Source organism: Pongo abelii, chromosome 9, assembly GCF_028885655.2.
Source record: "Pongo abelii isolate AG06213 chromosome 9, NHGRI_mPonAbe1-v2.0_pri, whole genome shotgun sequence".
Lineage (NCBI taxonomy): Eukaryota > Metazoa > Chordata > Mammalia > Primates > Hominidae > Pongo > Pongo abelii.
In genome coordinates this window covers 106,455,555-106,475,857 of record NC_071994.2, presented here as the reverse complement: position 1 = coordinate 106,475,857, position 20,303 = coordinate 106,455,555, and the positions used below count along the sequence as shown (strand labels likewise).

At 33.9% G+C, this 20,303-nt stretch overlaps 1 protein-coding gene across 5 annotated transcripts in view; it reads right to left on the bottom strand.

The window, feature by feature from the left end:
- The window catches only part of DYNC2H1 (dynein cytoplasmic 2 heavy chain 1), a 360,273-nt gene that overhangs the window by 28,526 nt on the left and 311,444 nt on the right, over window positions 1-20,303 (bottom strand).

The following is a 20,303-nucleotide window of genomic DNA, read 5'->3' as shown; positions in this document are numbered from 1 at the left end:
TCTCCTTAAGCTGATAAGCAACTTCAGCAAAGTCTCAGGATACAAAATCAGTGTACAAAAATCACAAGCGTTCTTATACACCAACAACAGACAAACAGAGAGCCAAATCATGAGTGAACTCCCATTCACAATTGCTTCAAAGAAAATAAAATACTTAGGAATCCAACTTACAAGGGACGTGAAGGACCTCTTCAAGGAGAACTACAAACCACTGCTCAATGAAATAAAAGGATACAAACAAATGGAAGAACATTCCATGCTCATGGGTAGGAAGAATCAATATCGTGAAAATGGCCATACTGCCCAAGGTAATTTATAGATTCAATGCCATCCCCATCAAGCTACCAATGACTTTCTTCACAGAACTGGAAAAAACTACCTTAAAGTTCATATGGAACCAAAAAAGAGTCCGCATCACCAAGTCAATCCTAAGCCAAAAGAAGAAAACTGGAGGCATCATGCTACCTGACTTCAAACTATACTATAAGGCTACAGTAACCAAAACAGCATGGTACTGGTACCAAAACAGAGATATAGACCAATGGAACAGAACAGAGCCCTCAGAAATAACGCCACATATCTACAACTATCTGATCTTTGACAAACCTGACAAAAACAAGCAATGGGGAAAGGATTCCCTATTTAATAAATGGTGCTGGGAAAACTGGCTAGCCATATGTAGAAAGCTGAAACTGGATCCCCTCCTTACACCTTATACAAAAATTAATTCAAGATGGATTAAAGACTTAAACGTTAGACCTGAAACCATAAAAACCCTAGAAGAAACCCTAGGCATTACCACTCAGGACATAAGCATGGGCAAGGACTTCATGTCTAAAACACCAAAAGCAATGGCAACAAAAGCCAAAATTGACAAATGGGATCTAATTAAACTCAAGAGCTTCTGCACAGCAAAAGAAACTACCATCAGAGTGAACAGGCAACCTACAAAATGGGAGAAAATTTTCACAACCTACTCATCTGACAAAGGGCTAATATCCAGAATTTACAATGAACTCAAGCTAATTTACAAGAAAAAAACAAACAACCCCATCAAAAAGTGGGCAAAGTATATGAACAGACACTTCTCAAAAGAAGACATTTATGTAGCCAAAACACACATGAAAAAATGCTCATCATCACTGGCCATCAGAGAAATGCAAATCAAAACCACAAAGAGATACCATCTGACACCAGTTAGAATGGCGATCATTAAAAAGTCAGGAAACAACAGGTGCTGGAGAGGATGTGGAGAAATAGGAACACTTTTACACTGTTGGTGGGACTGTAAACTAGTTCAACCATTGTGGAAGTCAGTGTGGCGATTCCTCAGGGATCTAGAACTAGAAATACCATTTGACCCAGCCATCCCATTACTGGGTATATACCCAAAGGACTATAAATCATGCTGCTATAAAGACACATGCACACGTATGTTTATTGTGGCACTACTCACAATAGCAAAGGCTTGGAACCAACCCAAATATCCAACAATGATAGACTGGATTAAGAAAATGTGGCATATATACACCATGGAATACTATGCAGCCATAAAAAAGGATGAGTTCATGTCCTCTGTGGGGACATGGATGAAATTGGAAATAATCATTCTCAGTAAACTATCGCAAGGACAAAAAACCAAACACCACATGTTCTCACTCATAGATGGGAACTGAACAATGAGAACACATGGACACAGGAAGGGGAACATCACACTCTGGGGACTGTTGTGGGGTGGGGGGAGGGGGGAGGGATAGCATTAGGAGATATACCTAATGCTAAATGGCAAGTTAATGGGTGCAGCACACCAGCATGGCACATGTATACATATGTAACTAACCTGCACATTGTGCACATGTACCCTAAAACTTAAAAGTATAATAATAATAAAAAAAGGAAAGAAAATAGGAAAAATATAAAAAAATAAAAGAATTAGATATAGTAATGTATGTGCTGAGCTTGACACCATTTCTTGCACTTAGTAAGTGCTCAATAAATGTTAGCAATTTAAGAAAAAAAAAATGTACAGAATCCTCATTTACTCAGTAATTCATTTTGCATGATTTATAAACAGCCTAGAAAAATATGTGTTCATTTAATTTATTACTGTCATAGAAAGGATGTGTTTCATGTTTTGTAACACCCTATTATTTACCCAAGCATTTACATCTCTTAGCCAGGTCTAGAAAAGAAGAAATTAAAACCTTTAAAGCTGTGTTTGCATTAACATCTTAATGCGTTTGAATAGTACTCAGAAATGTTCCTATGTTCCTCTACCAATGAATATGTTTTGTGTAAACAGAAAAGACTTTTAAAAGATCTTCTTAGCGAAGCATAATTATTTCTCTTGGCTATATCCTTTACAATGATAGCACTTCATAAAGTATCTATTTTCAATTAAATAATAATATACATAGCATATTTATTCCCTATCAAATAATTTTTATTAAATTATCTGCTAATTTCTTTTGCTAGCTAAACATAATCAACGAATTATACTTAACTGTATCTTTATTATAGTTAATAATTATTCCTGTTATTTTATAACAGTTATTTTAAAACAGTCATTTAATAAGTATTTCCAACTATACTACTATTTCATTAATGCTGTAAAATTAATTTTGAATTCAAATGTCCTGAAGAGTTGTTGCCAGTAATGAATGTGTGTATATATATATATATACATATATATATATGTATATACGTATATATATATATGTATATATATATATGTTCAAACTAACATGGCTGATAATCAGATTTTCACTTGTTTGAATAATATAATTGGTCAAGAAGGGAAAGCTCTTTTAGTAAAAATGTTATTAATCCAAGGAAAAAATAACTTGTTAAGCTATTAAGCTTAAAGGTAGACTAATGCAAATGTGTTATTTAATGAGATAAAGTTTAAATAACAAAGATTATTTTAGCATGCATAATATCTTTGAACAGCAAACTTCACAGTGCAGAAACGATAAGCCCAGTTTTTTCTCTTAACCACATTTATACTCATAAGCGTGAAAATAAAGAAGTAGCATTATCTTTAATAACCAGAAGTATGCACACATAAATTGGGCTTTGAAGAAAGTCGTAGGCATACTAACTGGCAAATATTTTTCATAAATGTTCTTTACTTCACTCTAAGTTATGGGCTATGCCCCTTTTAAAGGATTAGGTTTGAGATTAAACATAAAACTTCTAGTCCCTTCTGTGACTATGAGACTATATACCCATAATTCTTCAAATAGCATATAACAGATATAACATGGAAATAAGTGAATAAATAGCTAATAGAATTGAACAGCTAAATGGGCTAGGCAATTTCTCGAATATTATACACGCACAAACACTTAGAATCACAGGCAGTAAAACTTCTAAACTGTAATGAATGATAAAGATTATCTAGTTTACCTCCATTATTATAACATAAATGATTTTCAAAGGTGATATGACATTGCAATATTTTATTTTTAAAAGGTTGATTATGTAGTAGGATTTACGAATTCAAATTACATTCATTTACTCAGAAGCATTTACTGAATGCAAACAGCTTATTTAGTTAGAGGAGATGAGACATACAAAAATAACTGTGAAAAATGATAGTAAGTGGAAAACTATGTAAGAAATAAATAGTATGTCATAAGAGTTCCACTCCTTTATGGACCAAAATATACAGAATTTTGAAGGTAAAAGGCTATCCTAGAATATTATCTAGGTAACTTACCAGTAAATTGTAATACAAGCAGTTATTTTTACATAGGAGAGAGTTCAGAAAACATACATGTCTGTATCTCTTTCTAAAAAAAAAAGTTTTCCATATCTTTTACATATTAATTAACACTAATATTTTTAGGGATAGAGAAGTCAGAGGCTAATCCTATTGGCTATAAGCAATGAAATCAGTTAAATATAGAATTAAATCTATATAATTATTGTGACAAAATTAAATGTGCACGAAAACAACTTTATGAAAATCCCAAAGGGCCAAAAGCATGAGATCAAAAAAAAAAAATTTAAGTGATTCAAATGTATCAGTGATACCTTATGGAGGAAAAATTCCTTTAAAGTTTTTGCAAACATTTATGAAATGCGTATCCACACACCAGGAAGAAACTGAGTCTCTGATCATAATCAAGTAAAACTGTTAGAATTTAACCTATTATAAGGTCACTGAGGAATAAAAACATTATTCAATCAATTATGCTGGGGAAAAAGTATTGTTTGGAAAAAAATTCAATCTTCAGTTCACATTCTAACCTAAAACTGTGCTACTTACCATTCAGAGTAAAATTTTATTCCATAAATAAATGGAGGAAAAAAATTCACATGAGGAAAAAAAGGGGTGAGATTATACATCTGATTACAGAATGGTGGACTTTCATTAAAAAGATAAAAGAAATATAGGTTATATAATAGAAGATTTTATATCTATATATATACCATTAAAACTAAATTGGAAAAACACATTTACCACAAATATGAAAATGAGTTAATAACATTAACAAAATGGCAAATTGTTTACATAATTATAGAAACAAGATATCATCTTCAATAGTTATGTAAAACTGAGATAGGTTTTTAGCCCAACAGAATAGCAGGAGAAATGATAATGACTAAATGTTGCTAAGGGTTGCAACACAGACAAAATTTTGGTAGGAGTATATACTGGTACACTGTGATAAAACAATGTGATAAAATGTGTCAAAGCTTTAAAAATATACAAGCCTTGGCCCGGCACCGTGGCTCATGCCTGTAATCCCAGCACTTTGGGAAGCTGAGGTTTGGGGATCGTGAGGTCAAGAGATCAAGACCATCCTGGCCAACATGGCGAAACCCCATCTCTACTAAAAATACAAAAATTAGCCAGGCGTGGTGGCACGCGCCTGTAGCCCCAGCTACTTGGGAGACTGAGGCAGGAGAATTGCTTGAACCTGGGAGGCGGAGGTTGCAGTGAGCGGAGATTGTGCTCCACTCCAGCCTGGTGATAGAACAAGACTCCATCTCAAAAAAAAAAAAAAAAAGGCCCTTTTACTCAGTAATTCATTTCTTGGAATGCAAATTAAGGGAATAATCAAGACATTATTATACATGGCTTGCTCATTCAAAATTATAACAAATTAGAAGCATAATTAGAAATTAGCTGATTAAATTATGGCATATCACTACATTTCTCCTGCTATTCTGTTGGGCTAAAAACCTATCTCTACATATCACACAAAATTGCACAGCCAATAAAAACTGGTTTTGGAAAAATATTTAATATCATTGGAAAATGTTTAGGAAATTAGCTGATTAAATTATGGCATATCACTACAAAATTACACAGCCAATAACTGGTATTGGAAAAATATTTAATATCATTGGAAACTGTTTATCAGAATGCAAAAATGTATACACGGTATGAACCTAATTTTATGAAAACATTATTTAAATACATAGAAAAATATGGGAAAAATATCAAAATATTCCAGTGGGTCTGTCTAGCCTACAGCCTATTAATGAACATCTTCATTCACATATAATTGCAATTCTATAATGTAAAAGACAATGCATTTATAAACTAATGCCATTTTACTTTGTTTTAATGCACTGTGTTCCTTGGCAAAAGTGTTTACTGCAAATAAGTAATTTAAGTGATCATTCTTCTCAATGTGCCATGTCCACATTTTAATGTATTGTGTTTTAATTTTTATTCGATTAATTTCCAACTTTATTTTTGATATCTTCTTTGACCCATGGGTTATTTACAAGTATGTATTTTATTTCCAAATATTTTAGGATTTTCAATAAATCTTTGTTACGAGTTTCTAACTTAATTCCATTGTGAGAAAGCATACTTTGTGTGGTTTGAATTCTGTAGATTTATTTAGACTAGCTTTATGGCACAGAATGTGATCTACCACTGTAAACATCCTGTGCGCACCTGAAAAGAATGTGCGTTCTGCTTTTGTTAATGCTCTATAAATATTAATTTAGCTAATAGTGTTACTCAAGTCTTTTATATCTTTACTAATCTGCTATCTATTTATCCTTTCAGTTATTGAGAGGCGTATGTTGAAATCTCCAACTTTAATTCTGGATTTATCTATTTCTCTTTGCAGTTCTCAGTTTTTTGCTTCATTTATTTTCAAACTCTGTTATTAGGTGTGTAAAAGTTTGGTTTTGTTACGTTCTTTTGATGACTTGATCTCTTTATCATTATAAAATCATCTTTGTTATCTCTGGTTAATAACTTTGCTGGGACACCTATTTTGCTCAATATTTAATATAGCTACACCAGCTTTCTTTTGGCTAGTGTTAGCATGATACATCTTTTTCTATCATTTTCCTTTTAACTTATTTGTGTATTTATATTTAAAGTGCAATGCCATGATGCCTTATAGCCATCATAGTTGGGTCTTGTTTTATCCAATCTGACAAGTTTTGCTTTTTAATTGGTGACTTTAAAATAGCTATCAATTTGTAAAAATGCTACCTAATTATGTATTAGGTAGAAGAAAATTAGCTTATAAATTGCCATATTTTGTAGGTAAACATTTCAGTGTTTTAGGCTGAGCAAAATGGAATTCAATGAGTAAAATTATGGCTCTAACATGCTTTCAGTAAGATCATTATTTTTTAATTAAACAATATTCTAATTAAGAATAATGACAATGACAATGAATAATTTCTAAACTTAATAATTACCACATGTATAGAGAAGATTTGATTAATATAAAGTTCAATATGTGACTTAGGTATGAATAACACTCTTGGCTTATTGATTATGCGGTTGAGTGTAAGACAATTCTTAACCTCATTCTTTAAACAATGGATCAATTTGAAAACTAGATGGCATTGCTGAGCTTCCATGAACAGTTAAATACAATTAATACATGTGTTAAAAATAATTTGAGGAAGATATTTTGAAGATCCAAAGGCAAGCAAAAATATAAATCCTAACTGTTGCCCTTCCTTCCCGTATACAGTCTAGTCTTCAAAAGTTGCCCAGAGTTATCCCATCTCACTCACAGAAGTCAGTGTCCTTTTGATAGCAGACAAGGCCTGCACTGTCTGCTCCTGTCTGAATTCTAAACCCATTGCCCCTTACTGCCTAACTTCTGACTTCTCTGGACACCTTTTTCTGTCTGGTTTCCTTCAGGCACATTTGCCGCCCTTTCTCAAAAAATCCTTTTTGCCTCAGGCCATGGCACTTGCTGTTCCCTCTGCCTGAAACTCTCTTCTACCAGACATTTACCCGCATAGGCTATTCCTTTACCTCCTTTAGGTCTCTGTTCACATGCCACCTTATCAGAAACATCTTTCCTATTTCTACCAGTTTTAACACAACAAATTTTTGTATATTTTACCTTTATATCTACAGCTTTACATGCTACTAGTGGGAATTAAGAAACAAAGGAAAAAAAAGAATCTTTGATCAATTTAAATCAATACCTACAGTTTTATACCTGGAATTTGGCTAACAGTTTCCTAAAGTAATGACTTCATTGTGTTGCTTTTCTGAGAGTTTTTCAAAGTAAAACTTCTAAGAAACTTAAATTTTCATGTCCCCATGTTCATGTTTTTAAGTAACCTTAACCAAACAACTTTGCAAGAAACAGGTAAGTATTGGTTTTGAGAAGGGCTTTAACACGATAAACTTATAAAGAAATTCTGATGTTTCTGGCATTTCTTATCTCCAGATTTAAAGATATTGCTGAAAGCTGACTATAAGAAATCTCTCTCTGCCCTACCCTCTCCTACTGTGGATTGAGTTCCCTTGTAGGCTGGATAACACTTCTTAACTATTTGCATTTCCCCTCCTAAGGCACAGAAATAGTTTGACTTAGGACTTTGTTTTTCTGGTATTTTAACCTTTACTTATTCTAAATTTCCCTGAAGATTCTAACCATTTTGTAGAATATAAATGTCAGAATGAGCAGATCTGGAGCCACGGAGAAATGGGATAAGATTTTCCTGTGGAAGAGGTATCTTTTTAGAAACAGTTTTAAGTTAAATAGGAAATCTCTCCACTCACTAATTTATACACAGAACATGATGTTGTTAAACAGTATTGTGGAAGAACATACACACCCATGATCACCCACATTCATTCCAGTAAAAAGCACTATAGATAATGTAGTAAGCTCCTCCCCAACCTCCCCAGATTTGCTTATTATTATCCTTAAACTTAATATCCTAATTTTTCTACAGAAAGTTATTATTTTCTTCCCCCTTTAACCCTTGGCATAGTAAGCATAGAACCTGCATCCAATAAGGTGGAAAAAATTTCTGAAGAGTTTTCAAATGCTAAAAGTGACCTGCCACTTGTTAATCATCCTTTATGTCTTAGGTATCTTAAAAGACTAAGCCTTTTTCTTTCAATATTTATCAGAGAATTGAAAATAACATAAAAAAATCCTAGTATTTTGGGTCCTACCTTGTTGGTTATTATTTGGATGTCAACAATATCTGGTAAAAATATTGGACAAAACATTAAAAAACCCCAAAACTCAAATCTTGAATTAACAAAACAGAGAAGAAACAAAAAAACTTCACCCGAATTAATGAGATACCCACAAGAAACAAAACATTAGTAGTAAACCCAAGTGCTTATAAAATTTAAAGCATGTTACACATTTCCAATGCCTTAAAAAACTTAGTTATAATAAACCTTTCAAAGAGAACAAAGTTTAGCCATGCTGTCTAGTGATGGATGCAGATTCTGGGACAAAGTAACTCCTATGAATTCGATGAATGTGGTAATGGCATGATGGATACTTGGAAGGCTTGCTTCTTCCAAGTCTGTAAATTCAAGTCAATGACTCTAACTTTTAAAGTCGTAACCACTTTTTGACTGGGTTATGTTAATGGTTTCCCACAATGTGTAGCATACTGAAAAGTCTCAAGCTGTACAAAGGATTTGAGGAAGATTTTAGGCCTCACAGCTCTATCTCCACTGGGTTGATTTTGCTACCCTAACTTTATTAAGTTAATAGACATAGTCTTGTCTAGAAAGAGAATATACCCTACCTTACTGTTAAAAAAGGAAATCTTACTCTTCCCCATCCTTAATATAGCCACCTATTAGAGTACGAGTTTCCATCCATAGATTTGGTATTTTTAAAATTAAACTTATAAACCTGGGTTTCTAGGCTCAATATTTGATATAAAAAAGTACCATTTTTCAGTAGAACTTTGTGATATATTTTTATCACCTTGTAGAGAAAATCTCGGGTAATAAAATTTCATTCTTTGTTTTTTATTTACCATTTCCCTGACTTTTCTAAATAGAGAAATGAGTTGAGTTACATGGGCTAAAAACCCTGATAGTGTTCATGCAGGACCTGAACCACTGTGAGAAACAAGATTATTAAAAATTACTTTTTAGCACAGTGTCTAATTTTTAGTGTGGCAAAACAGGAATTTATAATGTCCACCTACTTATAGGTCTCTTCTTAATTATTAATAATAATTTATAACTATAACTTATTTTGTGAATAGTTTAAGCTCCTATTTAAGGCCTATCTTTCCACATGTGCATTGGGCCCTATTTCCTCTTGCCTTTTTAAGAACTTTACTCCTAAAATCATTTCCTTTTTCTTGTACCATCAATCTAAAAATTTATAGTGAACACAGATATGGTCAAAAATCCCCTATATTAAAAAACAAAACCAAACCAAAAAAATTCCTTTGGCTCTTCTCCCTGTCAGTCTCACTCTATTCATCTGCGTTACTTCATAACACAACTCCCTGAAAAAACTGTCTATATTTGCTGTCTCAACTTCACCCCTTATTCTTTTTTAAACTCATATGACCAGGCTTTCATTCTTTAGAACTTAACAAAACAGCTCCTCAAGATCACCAATGTCTTCCATGTTGCCAAACATGATTTTTCTCTAACTTCACTTACAGCATTTGACATAGTTGATAATTCTGACCTTTAAAAACACTTTATTCTCTGGGCTTCTTGATCACTACAGCCTCCCAGGCTTTCTTCTATATACGTAACTACTACTTCTTGGTTTTAATGATGGACAACTTTTCCTTTTCTAAACATCTCAATATTGAAGTGCACCAGTGCCAAATACTTGGCCATTCCTATGGTTTTAAACACTATGTTGATATGCTGATAATTGCTAATTTTCTATTTCCAATTCCAGCAGCTTTCTCACCAATTACTTCTCTGACATTTCCACCAAGATGTCTAAAAGGCATCTAAACTTATCATGTTCAAATTAGAACTTTTAATTTGCAAGACCACTCCCCTCCTCACTAAACAACAACAACAACAACAACAAAACTCTGCTCTATTACCATATTATCAGTATCCTTCAACTCACTAAACCACTTAACCAACTGCTTAGGTCAAAACTTTGAAATCAAGGCCGGGCACGGTGGCTCACGCCTGTAATCCCAGCACTTTGGGAGGCCGAGGCAGGCGGATCACGAGGTCAGGAGATCGAGACCATCCTGGCTAACACGGTGAAACCCCGTCTCCACTAAAAATACAAAAAATTAGCCAGGCGTGGTGGCGGGCGCCTGTAGTCCCAGCTACTCGGGAGGCTGAGGCAGAAGAATGGCGTCAACCCAGGAGGCGGAGCTTGCAGTGAGCCAAGATCAAGCCCCCGCACCCCAGCCTGAGTGACAGAGCAAGACTGCATCTCAGAAAAAAAAAAAACAAACTTTGAAATCACGTTTGATATCTCTTTCCCATGTCCCATAGCCAAATCCACAAGTTTAATATCAAAATATGACCACTTCTTTAAGAAGCCTCCACCTCCACAGCCACCACCCTAGTCCATAATACACAGCTACCACCCTAGTCCATCATAACCTCACTTGGATTACTGCAATTAACCTCTTTTTTTCCAAAGCAAGTCAGTTGTTTACTCACATTAATATTCAAATCTCTACATAAGTAAAAAGAGATTAATAAGAATATATAAGGATAATCCCAGAATAAAATCATACTTTAAGATGGGCATAGAAAGAAGCCCCAAATGTCCATAGATAATAGCAAATATAGGTCTATACAAAGATAGTTTCATATACTAAATGCTGAAACATCTGCAGAATGAAAAATAGTCTTTCAAATATTTATGTGACTGTCCATAATCTTGAAGACAATTTCCTCAACTAGTTCATTTTTATGAAGTCATTAAATTCCATCAAGATATTTGAAAGCAGAAAGTGAATTTTACTGGCATTATTTATTTGAATGTACAAAATGTATTTATTCATTTGGTATTTAGAAGAGATGCAGCTACTTATATGCTTTTTGAAAGCAATAACCTCTTAACTGGTCAGGCTGCTCCTATTTTTCCTCCCTATAGCTTATTCATATACCAGCGGAATAACCTTTTACTCTTTTGCTCTCAATCTTCTACTGACCTCCCATGTACTCAGACTAAATTTGAATTTCTTACCAAGCCTACATGGACTCATACATAATGGTCCTTGGCCACCCATTCAACCTTATTTCCAGTAAAACTTTCATTCCTTGAACAAGCAAAGCACGTTCCTGTCTCAGAGATTCTGTACTTACTGATCCCTCTGCCTGGATTTGTTTTTCCCTCAGATACATTTTAAGGTTTGCTCTCTTACTTCATTCAAGTCTCTGTTTAAATATCACCTCCAAAGAGAGGCTTTCCCTGACCATTCATACTAAAGTGTTACCTTCCCCAACCCACTTGTCTCTAGCCTCCTTAATCTACATCATTTTGCTCTACAGCATCCTTATATGTATTAGAAATAAAGTTTAATTCATTTTCAATATTTGGCCAGGATCTGTTATTTGCCTTTTACCTTCTGGTAGGCTTAACAAACAGATGCTTACTTTAACACTGTTCTGACATCCCGGAAATATATAACATTAATATTTGTATAAGTGTAACAATGTTAGTAATGTCAACAAGGCATGACATTTAGATTTATTTAAAAATATTCACTATATGCTACTTAAATGAAAACCCCTTATGTGCTCTATAGGTTGAAATTATCTTAGTCTGAATCATTACTATGTGTTTAGTATAGCAAGAGAAGAATTTAAAGAATAATTATTATAAAAATTGTTAATTTTATGTTAAAGATTTCAGAACTTATGGTTCAAGAAATAGATTGATAATTAATATAAATATTAGACTATAATAGCAAGATAAATACAAAAAAGCTGGAAACATTTTAGTCAAGAAATATTAATAAAAATTTAACTAATACAAAAATATATGTATCAAGACAGTCCTGAAATCCAGATCTTTGTGGAATTATTCAATATACTGACATTTTCCAAATTAAATAATATGTAACAAAATTTAATCGTAAGTTACTTTGTTCTATTTAACCATGAGTCTTTTAAGAGGAAGAGTTACGTGGAAATATTTCTCATTTTGTGAGGACCAAATAATAATGGAATAACAACTTTGTTATCTCAAAATTTCTCAAGGAGAAAAAGTCAAATATTTAAAAAATATCCAACATAAATCATCTTCAATCCAGACATCAAAATAAAAGACAAAGGAGAGAAAAAAATAAAAACTACGTACACATATTTATTTTCTCACTTATCAAATTTCAGAACTGTAGACATCAAAAATAATATTTAGGAACAATTTCTTGTTGAGGTTTTGAATCTATGGAGGTTAAAAAAAAACTTGTCAAAATCACTGACATAGATTACCAGTAATTTCCAGGAGATGAAGTAAAAGGGGTTCTGAGGCTTGCTAAGCTATGAATCTTATGTTCAAGATTCTTTCTAGAATATATATTACTAAAAAATATTTTCTTAAATTATTTTTATTGTATACAAAAGTTAGTATTATTGGTAGTATTAAGCCAAATACTCAATAGACTACTTCAATATTATGTATAACAGACAAATAGATAAATAATATAATATATAGCCCAAAGTCCTTTTAAAGTGTGATAACATATAAATTAACAATAAAACCAATCACTACTTTCCTTGCTTGTGAAGAGATTTCCAGTTGCAAATAGCTAAAAACAAAGTAAAGCTGATAGACAATATAGAATGGAAAATCAGCAAATAAAGCATAATGCAATTATTGACAGTGGAACAAATGTGCTGAAGGCTATGATTGATTTAGGAATCACAAGTACACAATGTTTTGTTCACAACCTTCCATTGTATCTTCAGAAATAATAAAAAATTTTGATAGGTGGGATTTATTGACAACAGCAGAAAAACTGTCAATCATTTCTTCTTCTTTACCAAAAACCAAAGTATATGGCATACAAGACATTTAGCAACTCTCGTTACATATTAATAACGTATGTTCAAACAAGATTAAGAGAAGCCTTTAAATGGCAAAAAAAATGGCTCATAAATCAAGGGAAGCGTTGAAACAATATTTTGCAAGTAAGGGTACCAGCATAGGAGATATTACTAACAATCACTGGTTACTTGCAGGGAAAAATTGTTCGCTAGACCTTGCTGATTCTTCAAGAAACCAAATTTGTCATAAGAGTTTATTCTCTGCATGTTTTCTGCTGTAAACATACTCTTATTCTACTCCAGGAAGCTGCTAAAATTGGTATGCATGTGATGAAAGAATAGAAATTCAGGAAAGATTTTGTTATCTTCAAAGCCAATTATGTTGCTATGTTGTCAAATTTCTAGAACCAAGATTTATCTTCTGCAAGCAGTACAAATAGCATGTTTTGTAAGATTGCTTCTGTAAAACTGCATATCACTGTAGACCATAGAGTACTGTTTAGTATTCCAAATGTGCAAGATAGTTGGCCATACGAAGGATTTATCAGCTGTTACTGCTGAGAAATTACTCTCCCTGTGCAAAATTTGACTCAACATTTTGTAATACTATTGTTATAGTAAAAGCTTTATTTTTCTGAATACAATTTCAGATATATACCCTAAGTTCATTCTGTGATGGTGATAACCCAACTTAAAGCTTGGCCATACATTAATCTTTAATTTCAAGATTTTGACCAAATTATTTTGATATAATTCTAATATTAACATATTTATTTGTTTGCTATCTATCTCCTTCAGTAAAATGCAGTAATTCCTGTTCACAGGAATTTCATGTTTTCTCACTAGTGTATTTCTACGACTTAAGAACAGTGGCTGGCGTATAACAGAAGCTCAATAAATATACACCGAATGAATAAACTAATAAATATATACTTATTCATATATATGAATAAAAAACATTCACAGGTTTCTCTTCTGGGTATAATATACAAAAATGGGGATGCTGGAGGTTTTAAAGCCACATATAGACTTTTTCAACTTTGTTTATTTATATAAGTCTTCTATGAATAATTTTACTGAGTACTTGCTGTGTATGAAACACCGTACCAAGGACTAGGAAAGTTACGAAAGATGAGTTAGGAAAATAATACACTCTTCCAGGAATGCAGAATATGGTAGCAGAACCTTCCAAAATACAGTAAGACACCTCAAAAAATGAGTGAAAACCTAACAATGTAATTATAATAAATTGCTTTTTACATTTGAGATCTTAAGAAAAATAAAACACTTCAAATGATAGATTGTGGAAGTATAAAGTTAAACCATAACATTTATGGGTAGATTTAGATAGAAGCCAAAAATCTCAAAATATGTAATGAAATACTACAGAATATATCTCAGGAAGCTAAGTCTTGATGATTGGAAAAAAGAGATTTATGCCAATTTGCTTGAGAATAAATAACCTTATGATTGGAGTCATTTATTTATTCAACAAATATTTACTGAAAAGCCTATTTGTACAAGTTACTGTCTACATGCTTGGATGGGGCAGTAAACAGACAAAAATCTCTGCCCTTACGAAGCTTCCTTTTTAGTGGAAGAATACACAGAAACTTTAAAAAATAAATAGGTTATAATATACAGAGTATTAGACTAAGATATAGGCCACAGAGAAAAATAAAGATGGAAAAGAGAGTAAGAAGTATTAGGGGTGGTGTGGGGGTTACAATTAGAAACAGGATGGTCAGGGAAGGCCTCACTGAAAAGGTGACATTTGAGCAAAGACCTGAAGGAGGTAAGGAAGCTTCCTTGTACATATCCAGGGAAGAGCATTCCAAGGAGAGGAAGCAGCAAGGGTAAAGGCCATGAGAGGGAGAGAGCTGGGTTTGTTCACTGAAAAGCAAGACCAGTATGGCTAGAACAGAGTAAATGAGGTAGAAAACTAGGAACAAAAAGCAGAGAGATAATGGGGCTTCACCTTAAAGAAACTTGAAGGATGTTGTAAGGATTTTGATACTCGAGATGAGATGACTAGTCATGGGGATATTTCCAAGAGAGGAGTGATGTAATCTGAGCTGTGCTTTAACGTCAGAACATTTGAGATTGTGTGGTTGAGAACCAATAAGAATGGGAACAAGGGTGGAAGCAGGACTCTAGTTAGATAGTAGCTGCATTCACAATGACTTCAATCAAGGTAGTGGTAGTACAGATAGTAAAAGGTACCTCTGAATGTATTTTGAATGCAGAGAAAACATGACTTTCTGGTAGACTGGATGTAAAGTGTGAGAGGAGAGAAGTCAACAATGATTCCAAAAATTTTAGACTGAACTACCCGCTGGGGAACAGGGGATAGCACTAAGTGGTTCTAGATTGTAGTACTTCTGCTATTTGTTCAAACACTTCCTTTAATGATTTGTTGTTGTTGCTTATTTAGTTGTCTATTTTCCTGATAAGCTTTAATGATAGTCTATATGTCATGCTAAGTGGTATTTACTAATAACAATAATTAATGCTATTTATTGCTTAGATCTCCCCAAACTTCAAGGTGCTTAATAGTTGATATAAACAACAAAATTCTGTCATAAGAACGAAGGGTGGCAGGATTTGGTAGAAGAGCAATGTACCAACCACTGGCTTGAGTTTGGCAAAAAAACTGGGTGGAGTTCAAGAAGTCACTGTGGATCTTAAAACTAAAGACATGAAACTGAAGCAGAAGTTTAAAATGAACTGTAAGTATTAATGGCGAACCTTAATGCTAATTTAACACACAGCACTCCAAGTTTGCTTTTCAATGGAAGCATAATGGGGGAAATATTTAGGAGTCCATTAAACATTTCTAGAATATTGGGTCTATTTAGCATAACCAAGTATAACTAGGTGATGATGATAAATATCTCTCTGTATATCCTGGCTTGGATATAGAAATCAACACATGAGCAGGGCTGGAATAAAAATTGCAGGTGTACAGTCAAGGGATCCAACTATGAGTAGTTGAGAAAACTAGGATAAAGGAACCAAACCAAGGCTGACAATGTAAGATTTACAAACAGGGCAGAGAACACGCTAGAACTTAGAATGATCATCACAGAAGAATCAGAATATACTGCTGTAAGGGATACGCTACAAGCCAAAGGGAAAACACAGAGTGGAAATCAGGAACACAAGAAACTCTTTGAAGATGTTATTTCTGAAGAAAAGACAGAAAAATTTGAAGCCAGGGAAATAATTCTAAGTTCCCCAAAGAGAGTAATCTGTCTAGTCCATTCATTTGTTAATTCCTTTGTTCATTCATTCATTCATTCATTCAGCAGACAGTATTATAGGTATTGGAAATATAGTGGAATTTTTTTTTTTAAGATCTTTGCTCTAAAGGATCTTATAGAAATCAGAGAGTGAATGCCAGGCTGCCTCAAGACTCTCTGTGGCTCAGGTTCCTTGGATACCTAGGGGATCTATAGCTCTCTCTAAATTAAGAGTATTCAGAGGAGTCTTAAACCTTTTGCCACAAAATAGACTAAGACTCTCTCCATACTGCAGCTAAAACAGTCCTTTTAAAACATAATCTGACTTTCCTTCTTAAAATCCTGCAATGGTTACCTTTTGTTCTTAGGATAAAATATAATTCTTTAATACATCATCATGATTTGGCCCCTCTTGCCCTCCCCTCTTGCCCTCCAGCCTGAACACCCCTCCTTGCAATCTATGCTCTGCTTTTAGTTACTTGAAACCACAATGCTTACTTTTTATTAATTTTTTTTTACAAAATTTCAATAACTTTGGTATAACACAGTACTTACTCTTGATATCAGACTCTGGTCTGCCTTCTGTCTGATAAATTCTTTCGTCTCATCCTCATCTGGTTTATTCCTACTAAGTTCTCAGCTTAGGCATCACTTTTTATTAATTTACTTTTTATTAATTTTTTTTTACAAAATTTCAATAACTTTGGTATAACACAGTACTTACTCTTGATATCAGACTCTGGTCTGCCTTCTGTCTGATAAATTCTTTCGTCTCATCCTCATCTGGTTTATTCCTACTAAGTTCTCAGCTTAGGCATCACTTCTCTGACCCCTTCTAGGTTAAATAGCGCTATTTGCCTCCATAATATTGTACTTCCTTTGTCACTCTTCCTTTATCACTCTTCTCTTACTGTTGTTTATTCAGTTCTATCTTTCTGATAAGTTGTAAGGATAGTTCCTGGAGAACAAGATGTATGTCTATTTTGTTTACCACTCTATATTCAGCAACCTCACACAGTGTTTGGCGCCAGGAAAGTATTAATCACATTTGCAGAATTATCTTTTTTTAAGAGGTGAGGTCTCATTGTTGCCCAGGCTGGACTTGAACTCTTGGGCTTAAGCGATCCTCTTGCCTCAGTTTCCTGAGTCACTGGAACTATAGGCACAAGCCACTGTGCCCAGCTTATATTTATAGAACTTTTATTGATAAAATGATAAATGAATGAATATAAGATCTGTGAGGCAGTTATTGTATCTACTTACTAATCATGATATCTCCAGTACTTCACACAGGGTCTAGAATAAAGTAGCTGCTTATTATATTTTTGACTGAATGAATGAAAGAATAAATGAATGCTACCTTTGACCCAAGTCAGTCTTACCTTATTTGCACAAAACCCCTGTAATAAACTGGCATGATATATGACACCCTCAATAGTTTGTTCTCTTCTCCCATAAACCATGCCTCAAAATGCAAGACCCTAAAATCTTGAACTATAGCTGGATCTGGGCTCAACCTGCTGTATACCTGTTTGCTTTGAGTCTGATCATTATGCTTTCTTAAGAAACCAAAAGGTGCCATTTTCACAGATCCTTGCAAATAGTGCTTCTAATTTTCCCTGCCCACCCAGTTTCCCATCCTTTGTTTTCCAACTAGGTAGTTACATTGTTCTTCAAGTGTCACAAGCTGCTCTGGATAGGTACTTGTGAAACAGAGAAGGCACAGATGAAAACAAGGAATCTATCGAGTCCTTGAATAGATGAAAAGCAAATCCCAAATATTAAAGGTTACCTCAGGGAGATGGATATCTATATATATTTATAATTTAAAACAATATTAACCCAGGAAAATAAAACAATATAAAAAGTATCCCCAAGTGGTTGTGGAAGAAATAGTGCATATTCCCTGGTTGGAAGGATGAAAGGTAAGCTACAGTCAGTCCTGAACATTATCTTGAGGGTTAGGAGGGTATTTTATCACTACAATTAAGGCTAAATGCCTTATAAAGCTTTTAAGAAAATTACACAGTGCAAAAGTGTTCAGTTTTGATGACCAGTTTTTCATCAGTTTTTATGACCAGTTATTAATATATGAATAACCATGCAAGAAAATTGCAATAATTCATGTAAAATTGTTTTAAAGAATATTAATTATAGTACCACCAACATATTTATCATTATAAACACATAGCATAATTATTAAGTGTACTTACATAGTGTAATATAGGCTACCATTCATGGTAAGTTTAAAGTCCCTGTCCTTTTAAAAATAATTTAAAGGAAACAGTACTGAAAAGTACAGGCAGTGGTAAATTATCACAGCCAAGGAATTATACAACAAACTTCAGAGCATTTCTATACTTTTCTAAGATCACTAATAGACTTTCTCCCTTTCTTCCTTCCAGCATTTAGTGACAGTCCAGGCATATACACAGCAGATAGATGACTAAATCAGAGTCCCTGCCAGATTCTTCTCTACCTGCTAATTTTAACCTCATTTCCAGATCTAGTACTTTTTTTTCCTTCAACAATCCTACAATCCAGAGAACTGGTTATAATAGAAGCCAAACAATTGCTCACATCAGTCCTGGTGCCTTCAAAGGAGTCCCAATTGTAGGCTGGCAAACAGAGTAAGAAGAGATGAAAAGATGAAAAGACAGAAGAACAAGGGAAGACACCCTGGAGGAGGTCTCTAAAGAGAGGAGAACAGAGAGAATCAGTACACAGGTCTAGGGATGAGCTTTCAATTTCATAAGGTCAACTTTTATATTAGAACAAAGATGATGAAGATGGCTTCAAACAAATTTGTAGATGAGAGAGAAGGGCAGGAATTTTCAAGTGGTCATATCTCACAGCTTGAATTTTCTCTATGAAGTAAAACAATAAGGTGCTCTGCTAAGGAAAAGGGGAGTCAGTGACAGAATGGAGTCTTCAAGAAAGAGTGAAGAACATCACTGGAATACAGGAGCAGTGCTCAGGTCCCATCCACTGTATCTGAACTGTATCTGAAGTGTACACTGTACACTGTATCTGAAGTTTCGGTAGCAGCGCTCAGCAGCCTGCATATGGACAGATACTAATCTAAGTTAAATGGTTTTTGGAAAGGACGAAGCATAAAGAAAAGTGAGTTAGGATACTGAAGGTGCTGGAAAGAGAATATAGTTATATGCCACAAATAGAAGGCTGAATCGGACAAGAATCAGGAAAGAAAGTGACAGACTGAGAGAAAACTGAACAGGAAGAGACTGGAAAGTCTAGAGAATACAAAATTGAGAATGAAATGTGGCTGTTGTCAAAGAATAACATGTATGCTTAGAGGTTCAAAGGTGTAGCAGGGATGAGTGATGACAAATGTGAACAGGTTTGTGGATCATTATTTTAAAAAACATGGATGAAGAGTGCTGCATTGAGAAGATCAAGTTATTCATGTGATAGTAGAAGTTAATGTGGTTAAAACAAAAGGCTCTTTTGTGAAGCTGGTGCAACAAGCAGAGGAAGACAGTGGAAAATCCACAAAGGTACCTTGTTTGCATCAACTAACCTGTATCATTTACTATTCCTTAAAAATACACTATTTCTCTGTCTATACTATTCTTCTGTTTTCCTGAAGTTACCTGACTGGTTTATTCTGAAAAAACTTGATCAATTTGAAGAAAACTTTTTTAAAGCAGCTCCCCATAGGGAGCTCCCTAAGGCAAACTAGTCACAGTGATGATTCAGTGTCAGTTACCATCTATGTGATCTATCTGTACTAAAATTGTAAATTTTTCTCTAAATTCTCAAAAATGATGAAAAGCCACAGTAAAGCAGAAAGCACATATTTTGTTAAAAAAAAATAGAACAGCGCTATA